This window comes from Furipterus horrens, unplaced genomic scaffold (genome assembly GCF_987537825.1).
Source record: "Furipterus horrens unplaced genomic scaffold, mFurHor1.1.pri manual_scaffold_1, whole genome shotgun sequence".
Classification (NCBI taxonomy): Eukaryota; Metazoa; Chordata; class Mammalia; order Chiroptera; family Furipteridae; genus Furipterus; species Furipterus horrens.
This window is the reverse complement of record NW_028327171.1, coordinates 82799536-82813261: the sequence shown is the minus strand read 5'-3', so window position 1 is coordinate 82813261 and position 13726 is coordinate 82799536. Positions and strand designations below refer to the sequence as shown.

General features: G+C 36.8%; 1 pseudogene; it reads left to right on the top strand.

Moving 5' to 3' along the window:
- The window catches only part of LOC150021376 (actin-related protein 3-like), an 89746-nt pseudogene that overhangs the window by 13092 nt on the left and 62928 nt on the right, over positions 1–13726 (top strand).

The window sequence follows — 13726 nt, the reverse complement described above, 5'->3', positions numbered from 1 at the left end:
AAAAAGAAAACATCCATGGAGTAATTACTAGAAATAGAAAAGTCATATTATTTTCCTGTGGTGTAATGTCCATTCTGCAGGGGTGCAGTAAGGACTGAGTATAGATGTTATGCTATATACTTTCACTCACATACAATCTGTCCCAGAGTAGATGACCAATAATTACTTGTTCCTAAATTTGAGGAGCAGACAGCAGTAGAAAAGCAGGAGGAAGAAGATGAAATTTAGTTTGTTATTTAAGCACAAGCTGCACTTGAGGAGTTCTAGATAAATAGAACAATATTGTGGCAACTAGGGTTAATCTTCTTGGTTTTTGTGGCATACACTAAAACATGTCTGTGTGAATTCTCATTTGTAAATACTCAAGTTTTTCAAGCTATTCAGATCTGAATTTATCTGTTAATCTAACAATATATTCATCTATGGCCAAATAGAACAAAATGTTGTAAAAAAAAAAAAAAAAGAAAGAAAGAAAGAAAGAAAGAAAAAAAGAATGAAAGAAAAGCCAAATTGGACAAAACTTTTAAAAATAGAAGCCAATATAATATAGCAACACAATCCCACAAGCAATACATGAAAATCAGTCTTACCAGTGCTAAATCCAAAGTTGAGAAACCTTGGGACAAAACTGACTCTATCATTAATTAATTCAGTCACTTCAAATATATTAAGCAAGTTAGACCTCAACTTCAACATAGAGTAAGTACATGGAATATCTGATTATAATATTTTAAGATTATCTAGAAAAATAGTTTAACTTAACAGATTTAGAAATGTTTTATGTGTGTATCATTGCTTATATTTAGGGTAGGCAATAAGTCACAGAAGAAACAATGCAAAGTTTTGAACCAGAACAGACTTCAGGCTGGCTTCTTAGTCTCAGGATAATCAGTACTCTAACATGTGACCCAGCAATATTGCTCTTTGGTATTTACCCAAAGGAGTTAAAAATTATGTGCAGCCAAAAAGTGTGCACATGGATGTTTATAACAGCTTTATTCATCATTGCCAAAGTTTGGAAGCAACAAAGATGTTCTTCAGTTGATGAAATGGATTAATGAACTGCTGCCCATCCAGACATGGAATAATATTCAATACTAAAAAGAAATGAGCTATCGAGCCACATAAGGACATGAAAGAAACTTAAATTTATGTTACTAAGTGAAAGAAGAGAATCTGAAAAGGCTACATTAATAGGATTGCATCTATATGACATTCTGGAAAAAGATCATTGATTGCTGGGAGGGAGGAGTAGGTGAAGCACAGAGGATCTTTAGAGCATGGAAACTACTCTGTATTATACTATAATAGTGGATACATGTCCTTATACATTTGTCCAAACACATAGAATGGACTTTGTGTGATAATTATTTGTCAATGTAGGTTCATCAATTGTAACAAATGTACCACCTGTACAGACTATTGATAGTAAGAAAGATGGTGCTTGTACAGGGGTAGCAGGTACAGGGGAACTCTGTACTTTCTGCTCAGTTTTTCTATGAACCTAAAACTGCTCTAAAAAAATAAAGTCTATTTTTTCAAAAAATGCATCACACTAAAAGGGCTTTAAAAAAATTCCAACTCAGTCTCTTTTCAGAAGTAAGCACAATGACTTGCCAAAAACTGCATTCAACAAAATAATTATATTGATTGAAAGAGGTATGTTTATAGCTGCTTGGATTCACTCACAATGAATCAGGGGCGGAGGAAAGAAGAACAGTTGATTTATCCAACTTTTAAACTATCTTTAGTTTAACATTAACCAAGTTTTTGTCATCATCAGATGGATCATCTAGGTGGCATATAGAGAAGGAAGAGACAGAATAAAAAGTCTCATCCTTAGTTAAGCTCTTCATTTTGTCAAATAAAGACAAACATCCTTTCAAATAAGCATGACAAGATCCACCCCACTCAGGCAGCTGCTTTCCAAACATCGCAGCTGTGCTGTAATCTGGGTTAATGGAAATTTTCAAAACTGTGCTATTATGTATGGCTTATGAAAGCAAATTAAAGATCTGGAGAAATTCCACTGATTTCCAACATGAGGAAAAAGTACCTTGTATTTTCACATGGTGAGTCATGTATGTATTTATTTTTCAGAGCTAAAATCTCTCCAGTATTGTTTCAAATTTTTAAAAAATCTTAGCTATGAATTGATAGAATTCTCTGTTACTTAAGTAAGCAGGTCACAGGTCAGCACATCTTCATATAGCTACATAGGTATTAGTCAGAACTGCATGAGTCTATAGAAGTGGAATTAAGGAATCATATACATCACTTAGTCATTTCTGTCAATTCCAAGTCCTTAGCCAAAAGCAGCTTGAAACTCTCTGTGACCATAAACACATAACCACATCACCCCTCATTCAGATAGGTCTCTCCAGCACAAGTCAGAAAACATGAAGAGATAGAAATACAAATATTTAAAGACAAGCCTCAAAAAGAGATAGGAACAATTTTCAAACATTTTTAAATTTTAAAACAAATGCCTTGACTCTACTCATCTAGAACCAATCAAGTCTTTATTGTGCATCTACTGTGAGTAAAGAACAGTGGCACATCTATGTTTTTTAATAATTGTAGTACAGTGTTTTCTAATTTCGTCCTTTCTCTTACCAGGGATCAAATAGGTAGGTAGATAGATACATAGGTACATAGATAGGTGATAGATAGGCCATCTTTTAAAAATAAAAAAATAAGGTCTGTGTTATAAAAGCTCATCAGAGAAAATTAAATAAAAATCTAGTGTCATGGTTTATTTTCCAGATAGGACAAAAAAATTTTTAGGTAATAGAACTACATAGTATACTCAGGACTTTAGGATATACTCAGAATAGCTGTTTAAAGTAAAAGTAGATTGATGTGGACAATCAAAAATTTATTATTACTTTAAACACTTTAACTAAAACATGTAAATATACCAACTTTCAGACTTAAAACATTATCCCAATATCATAGTCAAATTTCCAATTAGTCTCCAAGCAAGAAAAAAACAGTTTCCCTTGTCAAACTGTCTGAGTGAAAACACTTTCCAGATTGGTGAGATCCCTTGCTCCAACCTCAGTTATCTCATTCACACCTCATTAGGCAGCGAGCATAGTGCCATGTTTTCATTAATACCCAAAGCATTCATCTTTGTTTTCATAGAAATTATTCTCATTCCAATATTTAGTTCATTGATTTATATACCATCTAATTAAATTATACAATGATCTTATAATAAGCATATATTAGATTGACTAATATACAACTGGAAGAAACATATTTTGGAACAAGCAATTTAGTTGAAGGTAATAGAAATATATGGCCATGCTTGAAAGTAACCTGCAGCTATGTAACTACAGGATTACTGTATTCAAAACAGACTTTAGGAGAAAAAAAAAACTTCAGCAGCTACAGAGAGCTGGCAAATGGAGGTCAATTGAAAGTGTTTCTATCATATGAATTGGCGGGGAGGCAGGTGGGGTTGCTGAATTGTGCACATGATAAAACAGGCCTAATTAACACCTTTCTCAAACATGTATCTTCAAATGTATCTTATTTCTCTGGTGTATGTGTGTATAAGCATGTGTGTAGTAGAAGACACTGTGGCTGTCTGTGAGTGCTCTAGGAATGCTTTCAAACCTTATTTTTTTCTATTTGGCAATTTTTTAAAATTATGTGAATATATGCTACATTGTCTAGAAACTCACCTCAAAGTTGAATCCTGGCTCCCCATTATGATCATGGGAATACCAATGATCATCTAAAGTCATAGAATTTAACTTTGTACATGTGGCTAAGCAGGACCAACTGCTATTACGTAGGTACCACTTAATGTCAAACTAACTGTTCTACACTGTATGTGTAATGAATTATTTTTACCATTTAGTAAGATAATTTTTCTTTACCAAGAGACTCTGTAGCTGAAAGGCATGTCTTTCACAGAAACAGACTTCAGTTTAAGATATTAACATTGATGCCAATTTGATATACGATATGGTATGGTGGAGAAATGTACTTGTTTAATGGTCACAAATTATGACAAATAGCATAAATGTGGACTTACTCTATAAATGTAATGGACAAATCACACTCAGTTTACTACAAAAGTTTTCAACAATTTAAAATTTCTAGTTAATGATCAAAAGAAGGAATAAAGAAATCTATGTTACAGGCATGTCACTTTTGAATCATTTATAGTATTTATGGATTGACCTCCATCTGAGATCAGGCTCAGTATTTAAACTATTTCTATTTTCAACATCTGGAAAAATAAAAAACTTCAAATATTTTTCTTCTTCTGTGATTGGATTACATGCCACTGTAATACAGAATTCAATAACAACACAATAATTTTATCTTAAATAAACATGGAAGCTTTATGGTTAAAGTGATATGTTATCAAGAATGGCATCTAGGAGTATTCCTTGTAGTTTTGGTTAAAGGTAAAGTCTAATTATGGTGAATGAAGCCTGGAGATTATTAATGATATTCTGTACAGCATACTTATATAAGCAGTCATTCTTTGCATTTGTGGATTGAAGTTCTAATATACCAAGTCAATATATTACATCTAATAAAAGTCCATTTATTTTCAACAAAATAGGCATATTAGAACAGTTCACTTGAATTGTATTTGATTTTATAATATTATTTGCTAGTTTGTAAATTTGTTTTACTTTTATAGTTGCATAAGGGCCACAGGGACAAGGAGTTGATAAATATGTATAAATATAAAAGTAAGTAATAGTGAAATAAAAATAGTTTAAGTCTAGTGGGAGCCCCTCCGGACAACTCCCATATTCTTTGGGAGACCCACCTGTCATTATTCAAACCTTAGCTTGCTGGCACCACAAAGTGTTCAGAACTTATCAGTGCCCTCCTTTCCCCGGATTGTAATCAAACATTTCTCAAAAGAAGAAATTCAGAAGGCACGACCTGGGCACCAAGCAAACTTCTTGCTACACTGGTGCTATTGCTTCTATGTACCCATATGTTGGACAGAATTAAGAAATATGTATCTTTAAACATCATAAATTCATACTTATTGTTCATACCAATATCACCAATTCAAGTGCATTAACACAGATTCTTTGTCACCATTTGCATTTCATATTTCTCTTTACTTTTTCCTACAGTGAGAACCCTCATCCCCAACATCAAAATTTTTACTCATATACTCCCACATAATGTACACAAAAGTTACAGAATTAACTCATTAATACCACAACCAACTTCAATACTTATAAGTAAAGTTCAATACTTCTGTACTGCCCTGCTCTAGCTTCTTCCCAAACACTTCAGTCTTAGAGCTATTAGATGGGGCAGAGCAAGATTTGCTAATCTCATGTGATGGAGGCTTGGGGGAGCCATGGTGAGTGAGTCAGTGTGAGGAATGGGAGCCTACCTGGGGTCCGAGACCTGTTCCTTTGATCTGTAGGGTTACAAGTATTTTTAGAATAACACTAAGATATTAATTGCCTTTTGTACTTTTATTGTCTGAAAAACATACTAAGGAGTTCTTCGAAAGCTATAGGACTTCACAACTGTATGAGGCTGAATTTTCTTCATATACTTCAATCAAAACAACATAGTTCAATAGTTTGAATTCAGAAGCAGATTCAGAATCTATCTGCCTTTCTATTAAGCCAGACATTAGGATTTGGAAAAAATGTAAAGCAATAATACATTTCTCATAAATTGGTTTTGTTTTTTAAAAATTTTTCTTTCATAAAAATATTTTACTCATATTAACATGAAATGGGCTTGCTACTATTATTTTAAATAAAGTAATTATATTTAAAATATATCTGACTAATAAATATTTTTAACTTTTTGGTTTTATTTTTAATATGGCAAATGTCAATAGCTATAACTCACATAAATTAAACAAAATAAATTAATAAATAACCCATGTAAATTATGGCTCTTTTGAGTCCTCCATAATTTTTAAGAGTGTAAAGGAGTCCTGAGAGGAAACAAACAAAAAATCAACTGAGAACCAGTGCTCTAACACATCAGTGACAAGGGGAAAAAAAGAGGAGGAATGATCTACAGATAGGAAACAGTAATAACCAAATTCAATGAATGTCTTTTTGAACACTCATCAAAAAAGATATTTCTGAGATACCAGAAAATTTTAATTATGTACTATTTAATGGTATTAGGAATTTTAATTTTGTTAGGTTTGATAGTGGCATCGTGATTATGAAAAAAAAATTCAGGTGAGGGGGAGGGAGAAAAGGGGATAAGTAGGAGAAGGGTTTAGTAAAGGAACTAGTATAAGTAACCCATGGACATGTACAATGAGGCAGGGATTGACTGTGGGAAAAGGGGTGGGCTGGGTTGGGGGGAGCAATGGGGGGAAAAGTGGGACAACTATAATAGAAAAAATAAATTTAAAAAAATAAATTTAAAAACAATAATAAATTTTTTTAAAAATTCAGGTGAAATGAAATGATGACTAAAATTTGCTTTAAAATACTATAGAAGAAAAGTGTTGTAGCAGAGAGTAGATGAAACAAAATTGGGAACTGTTGATAATTCTTGATGATGGATATATGTTATTGATAATATGCTCTATACCTAAGTATTAGTCAAATTTTCCAAAATAAACTTTACCACAAAAAAAGGAAACAACAATAAAAACTTACAAAATATTGATTTTAAGATTTCCAGGAGTACATATCATGTAGGGATTCAAACTTAATTTTTTAATTAATAAAGTTAAATTTCTATTTTCTTTTAAATCCTATGCTTAATTAGAAAGAAGAACATCACATCAGTAGATTAAACACAGTTAAAAACAATGAGAATCTCAGATAGTCATGCATCCCTTTTCTACATGACTTCAAAAATGTTCCTAACATTATCCTGTGGATATCTCTGGCTATATGGGAAATTCCAAGACACTGTGAAGTTGTGAAATAAATTTAGTAATTGGAATGTGAATTGTCTAAGTTAACCAAGGGATTCTAGTAAAGAAAACAATTTAGAGCAAACTGGAAGTGAGCTTTTCTTTTCTTAGCCAAGTAAGAAGAAAAGGGAAGCTTCCTCAAATATTAAAGTCTTCTGGGAACAATCAATTTTGTTAAGTAACTGTCTTGTGCAAGCAGAATTTTGTGAGGTCAACTATATATATATATTAGAGTTCTATGGTGTAATATCACAAATAGTTTAAGATCTAAGAGACAAAAAGACTAGACTATACAAAGCAGTAAAGTGCCCAACTGTACAACAGAGAGGATATGAAGTTCATTATGTGTCTGAGTTGGGGCTATTCCATCCTATAGCACTATCATTATCTATCCCTTGATATTAAAGCAAGGCAGTTGATGAAAAAATTCACTCTGTATAGACTTCTGGTAAGAATTTCCATTCATGAAAAACAGTTGACTAGAAGATAAAGATATTCATCAAAAAATAAAGGAGACACATGCCAGTTATTCTATACTTTAATCATTAATGTAAATGAATAACCAAGGACCACCAGGAATACCTATGAGGAGATCTAAATTTATAAAAGAGAAAAAAATTCCTTTGCCCCACAATAAAAAATAAATAAGTAAATAAATAAAGAACTCGGTAGAGACAAATAGTTCAAGGTATAGAGGAAAATTCTGCTCTACCTGAAGTAAATCCAGCCTCCACCACTCATCTTTCCAGCTGTCCAAGGTAAAATCTTCTCCAAAGCTTCATCACCTACAAAGTGGGGTGAAGACAGACCAGCTGGACCTCATGACTGAAAGGTGGCAGGGGCCTCTCCCCACCTCTTTAAAATGTGGAGCCAAGATGCAGCCTGGAAATGAGGCCTGGGCTGTGACAAGTGATTGATGAACTCCTGGTCAAGGTGGAGGCATAGGTAAACATGGCTCATCTCGCACAATGACAGCAAAACTTACAACTACACTACAAAACAACTATCACCCAGAATAGTCAGAAAATTGAGCTGAATGGAAGTCCAACAAGCAGGGAATTTAAAAAGTCAACATTCATCCAGATGGGTAGGAGGGGCAGAGACATGCAGAGATGTGGAATGGGCACTCCCACACCCACATGTGGTGGATAGAAATTGGGAGGGATACCTTGGGATATGGGAATCACAGCCTCACACCAGACCACCTAGGCCAAGGTCCAGTGCCAGGAAGTTAAGTCCCACAACTTCTGGCTATAAAAACCAGTGGGGGTTAGGGCATTGGAAGAAACTGAGGGATTCTCATGCTTCTCGTCTTAAAGAGCCTGCAACAAACTTAGGACTTACACAGGCTCATTCCCTCTGAGCTCCAGCACTGGTGCAGCAGCTGGAAGGGCAACAATGGCATATAGGGAGAAGCTGAAGTGTCTGGTATCAGGGCAAGTGCAGGGGGACAAAATCCTCCCAGACAAAACTCCAGAGGCCAGACAGGGGCATTGTCCCCTTTCTGAAACTCCATCAATCTGGTTCACATAGGTTGCCCTGATCTGGTGATTCCCTAAAACTGTACAGTAGGCCATGCTACTAAGACAGGGAATCAAAGCAGCTCTACCTAATACACAAAAACCAACAAAGTGAGGTGGCCAAAATGAGGAGACAAAGAAATATGGCCAAAAATATAGAACAGAATAAAACTCCAGAAAAAGAACTAAACAAAGTGGAGATAAGCAATCTATCAGATGCAGAGTTCAAAATACTCATTATTAGGATGCTCAAGGAACTCATTGGGTATTTCAATATCACCCAAAAAAAGAAAAGAAAAAAAAAAAAAAAAACAGGCAGAAATGAAAAATACACTAAGTGAAATAAAGAAATATTGAGACTTCCGGCCAAGATGGAGGCCTAGACAGACATGCTGCGTCTCCCACCACAACTAGGAAGGAATACAACTACCTCAAAACTAGACACAACCAGAAGTTTCAGAAAATCATGTTGCATGGAAGTTCAACAAACAAATATCTAAAGAAGAAATACTCACCCAGACAGGTAGGAGGGGCGGAGATGGGGCGGAGAGGATGCGATGTGGTGGCAGCAGCAGCGGCAGCAGTGACAGGATGGTGGAAAGCACAGTCACACATTTTAAAAGGTCTGGAGGGACACCTGGGGAGCGCTCCCAGCATCAGACCAGGCCGTGCAGCTCACGGTCCCAGCACCAGGGAAAATAAAGCCTCATTGCTTTTGACTGTGCAAACCAGTGGGGGTTGGGGTGGAGGAAGAAACTGCTGGTCTCTCAGCAGAGTCCGCTTATTTAAAGGGCCCCCACAGTCCTAGAACATCCACAGACCCTCCCACTCTGGGAACAATGGCCAGGGAAACAGCTAGAGAGGCGCCAGTCCCATACGGAAGTGGGAGAAGTGCCTGGAAAAGGGGCGAGTGCTGAGCAAGCAGCATTGTTCCCTCTCAGACCCCTCCCCCACATACAGCACCACAATGTGGTGAAACAGGTTGCCCTGTACTGACGAATCCCTAAGGCTCCGCCCCTTACAACATAACAGGAGCAAGAGTTCTGCCTAAGACACAGAGGCAAACAAACACAGGAGCCTGTCAAGATGAGGAGACAGAAAACTGGCCTAAAAGGGAGAACGGATCAAGGTTCCAGTGGGAGAACTAAGCGACGAGGAAATAGCCAACTTAACAAATGAGGAGATAGCCAATCTAATAGATGCAGAGTTCAAAACACTGGTGACAAAGATGCTCACAGGCTTGAGAGATATCCTTAAGTATGGCAAATACGTGAGGGAAGAAATGAAGGCTATGCTAAATGAAACAAAGGAAAATTCACACAAAACCAATGGTGAAGGGAAGGAAAACAGGGATCAAATCAATGATTTGGAACATAAGGAAGAAAGAAACAGTACAGAATGAAGAAAAAGAATTTAAAAAAATGAGGAGAGGCTTAGGAACCTCTGGGAAAACTTTAAACGTGCCAACATCCAAACCATAGGGGTTCCAGAAGGAGAAGAAGAGCAAGAAATTGAAAACTTATGTGAGAAAATAATGAAGGAAAACTCTCCAAATTTGGTGAACGAAATAGACATACAAGTCCAGGAAGCACAGAGTCCCAAACAAGCTAAACCCAAAAAGGACCACACGAAGACGCATTATAATTAAAATGCCAAAGGTTCAAGATAAAGAGAGAATCTTAAAAGCAACAAGAGAAAAGCAGAGAGTTACGTACAAATGGGTGCCTATAAGACTCTCAGCTGATTTCTCAAAAGACACTTGCAGGCAAGAAGGGACTGGCAAGAGGTATTTAATGTGATAAGAAGCTAGGACTTACAGCCAAGATTACTCTATCCAGCAAAGCTATCATTTAGAATGAAAGGGAAGATGGAGTGCTTCCCAGACAAGGTGAAGCTAGAGGAGCTCATCTTCACTAAGCTATTATTATATGAAATGTCAAAGGGACTTAAGAAAAAGAAAATTAAAATTATTAACATTAAAATGACAACAATGTCACAACTATCAACAACTGAATCTAAAAAATAAAAACAAAATTCAACTAAGCAAACCAGAATAGGAACAGAATCATAGGTATGGGGATCATTTGAGGGTTATCAGCTGAGAGGGGGGAGGGAGAGAAATGGGGAATGGTGCATGGATTAAGAAGCATAATTGGCTGGTACAAAATAGACAGAGGGAAGTTAAGAATAATATTGGAAAGGGTAAAGCCAAAGAATTTATATGCATGAACCATGCACATGAACTAAGGGGGGCGGGATTGCTGGAGGGAAGGGGGGTACTGGGCAGAGGGGAGAAAAGGGGAAAAATTGGGACTATTGTAACAACATAATCAATAAAATATACTTTAAAAAAACAGATATTAACAGGGAACCTACAGTGGAGTGGATGAAGCCAAGAATCAAATCAATAATTTGGAACATAAAGAAGAAGATAAAATTCAATCAAAACAGCAAGAAAAAAAAAGAACCTCCCAAAATAAATATAGGCTAAGGAGTCTCTGGGACAACTTTAAACATACCCACATTCAAATCACAGAGGTGCCAGAAGGAGAAGATAAAGAGCAAAAAACTGAAAATTTATTTGAAAAAATAATGAAGAGAACTTCCCCAGTTTGGTGAAGGAAATAGACATACAAGTCCAGGAAGTACAGAGAGTCCAAAACAAGATGGACACAAAGAGGACCACCTCAAGACTCATCATAATTAAAATGCCAAAGATTGGACTGCCAGTCAAGTTGGTGGCATAGGCAAACATGGCTTGCTTCTTTGCCCAAACATATCAAATTACAACTAAAATATAGAACAATTATCAATCAGAACCAGAAGAAATTATATTGGATAGAAGTCTAAGAACTATGGAATTAAAGAAACCACATCCATCCAAACTGGTAGGAAAGGCCCAGACGTGGAATTGGTTGATTCTACATATGCATGGTAAATAAAAATTTGGGAGAGAGATCTCAGGAGTGAGGAGTTCCAGCTCCACACCAGGCCCCCTAGAGTTTCACTGCCTAGAGTTTCACTGCCAGGAAGATAAGTCCCAACTTCTGGTTGCAAAAACCAGCAGGGAATGAGTTGGTGGAAGAAAATGCTGGAGCTCCAAGCAGTTCCTCTTAAATAACCCACAGATGGACTCACCTCCTCAGACTCACTCCATCTGAGCTCTAGCACCAGGGTAGCAGCATGAAAGGCACCAGTGGTATACAGGGAGAAACTGAAGTGTCTGGCATAAAGGCAAGCAAAGGCCATTGTCCCTTTTCTAAGCACTCCCCTGAAGAGCCACAAAGCCAGCAAGCTGGTGCTATATCTGAGACTATATCAACCTGGCTACTAACAGTTTGTCCTGCCCTGGAGATCCCCTGAGACTCCATCCCACACAACTTATAGACCCACCTAAGCTATTAACAGAGACTTTCCGATATGAATGGCTGGTGTTGGCTCATGCTGTACAACTAGCTAAATTCTCTCAAGAAGCATCAGCTGACCTCAGTAAAGCCCCAGGCCTGACACTAGCAGCAGCCAACCTAAATTCCAAGCTTGGCTCTCCTGGAAACCCCAAACCCAGAAGAGGTAGCAACCATCTCAGATTATTTCATATCATGCCCGGTGGCCCTGGGAAAAACACAGGTGGTGGCTGATCTTAGTCTGCACCACATAGGAAATCTCAGGGCCAGTACTCCCAGTGGATAGATACAAACTACATCAGAGCACCAGCATCCTGCCCCTGCACATATAATACTCCACAGAGGGTGGAGGTTGGTGGTAAGTGGTCACAGCCAATCCTTGCAGCTGACTTGCCTGGGTAAACCCCTCCTATTGATCTGCCAAGAGCAATCAAGCCTCAACTACAAAACAGGGGTGTATTCAGCCCACACAAAAGGCACACCTTGAGTACCCAACTTGATAGGGTACTCAAGGTGTCCCTACAGGACACCTACTACATTAGTCCACACTACCAAGACAGAGTCAAGGCAATTCTACCTAATATATAGAAACAAACACAGGGAGGTGATGACCAAAGAAACATGGCCCAAATGGAAAAACAAAAACAAAACAGATGAAAAATCCACACAAAAAAACTAAACAAAATGGAGAGAAACAATCTATCAGATGCAGAGTTCAAAACACCGGTTATAAGGATGCTCAAGGAACTTAGTGAGGATCTCAGCAACACAAAATAGATCCAGTTAGAAATGAAGAACACACGAAATGAAATAAAGAACAATTTACAGGAGGAGAACAGTAGAGTGAATGAAGCTGGGAATCAAATCAATGATTTGGAACATAAGAAAGCAAAAAACAATCAGAACAGGAAGAAAAAGGAATCCAAAAAAGTGAGAATTGTATAAGCAGCCTCTGGGATAACTTCAAGCAGCCCAACATTCACATCATAGGGGTGCCAAAAAGAGAAAAAGCAAGAAATTGAAAACTTACTTGAAAAAATAATGAAGGAAAACTTCCCTAACTTGGTGAAGGAAATAGACATACAAGTTCAGGAAGCACAGAGAGTCCTAAACAAGCTAGACCCAACGAAGACCACATCAAGACACATCATAATTAAAATGCAGAAGGTTAAGGATAAAGAGAGAATCTTAAAAGCAGAGAGTTACTACAAAGAAGTTCCCATAAGACTGTCAGTTGATTTCTCTAAAGAAACTTTGCACGTAACAAGGAACTGGCAAGAAGTATTCTGAGTGATGAAAAGCAAAAACTTACAACCTAGATTACTCTATCAAGCAAATCTATCATTTAGAATGGAAGGGCAGATTAAGTGCTTCCCAGACAAGGTAAAGCTAAAGGAGTTCATCATCACCAAGCCATTATTACAGGAGATATTAAAGGGACTTATTTAAGAAAGAGGAGAAGACCAAAACTATGAACATTAAAAGGGCAACAAATTCACAACTATCAACAACTGAATCTAAAAAAGCAAAGCAAACAACTAGAACAGAAACAGCATCATAGATATAAAGGTCATTTGGAGGGTTATCAGTTAGGAGTGGCAAGGGGGAAAATGGGGGAAAACATGAGGGGATTAAGAAGCATAATTGGTAGGTATAAAATAGACAGGGGGATGTTAAGAACAGTATAGAAAATGGAGAAGCCAAGGAATTTATATTCACAACCCATGGACATGAACTAAGGGGTGCTTGCTGGAGGGAAGGCAGGTACTGGGTGCAGGGGGACAGAGGGGAAAAATTGAGACAACTGTAATAGTATAATCAATAAAACATATTAAAATTCTTTGAGGAAAATATTTTAACCCAAAATTAAATACCTAGCCAAAATATCAATCAAGAGTAAAACA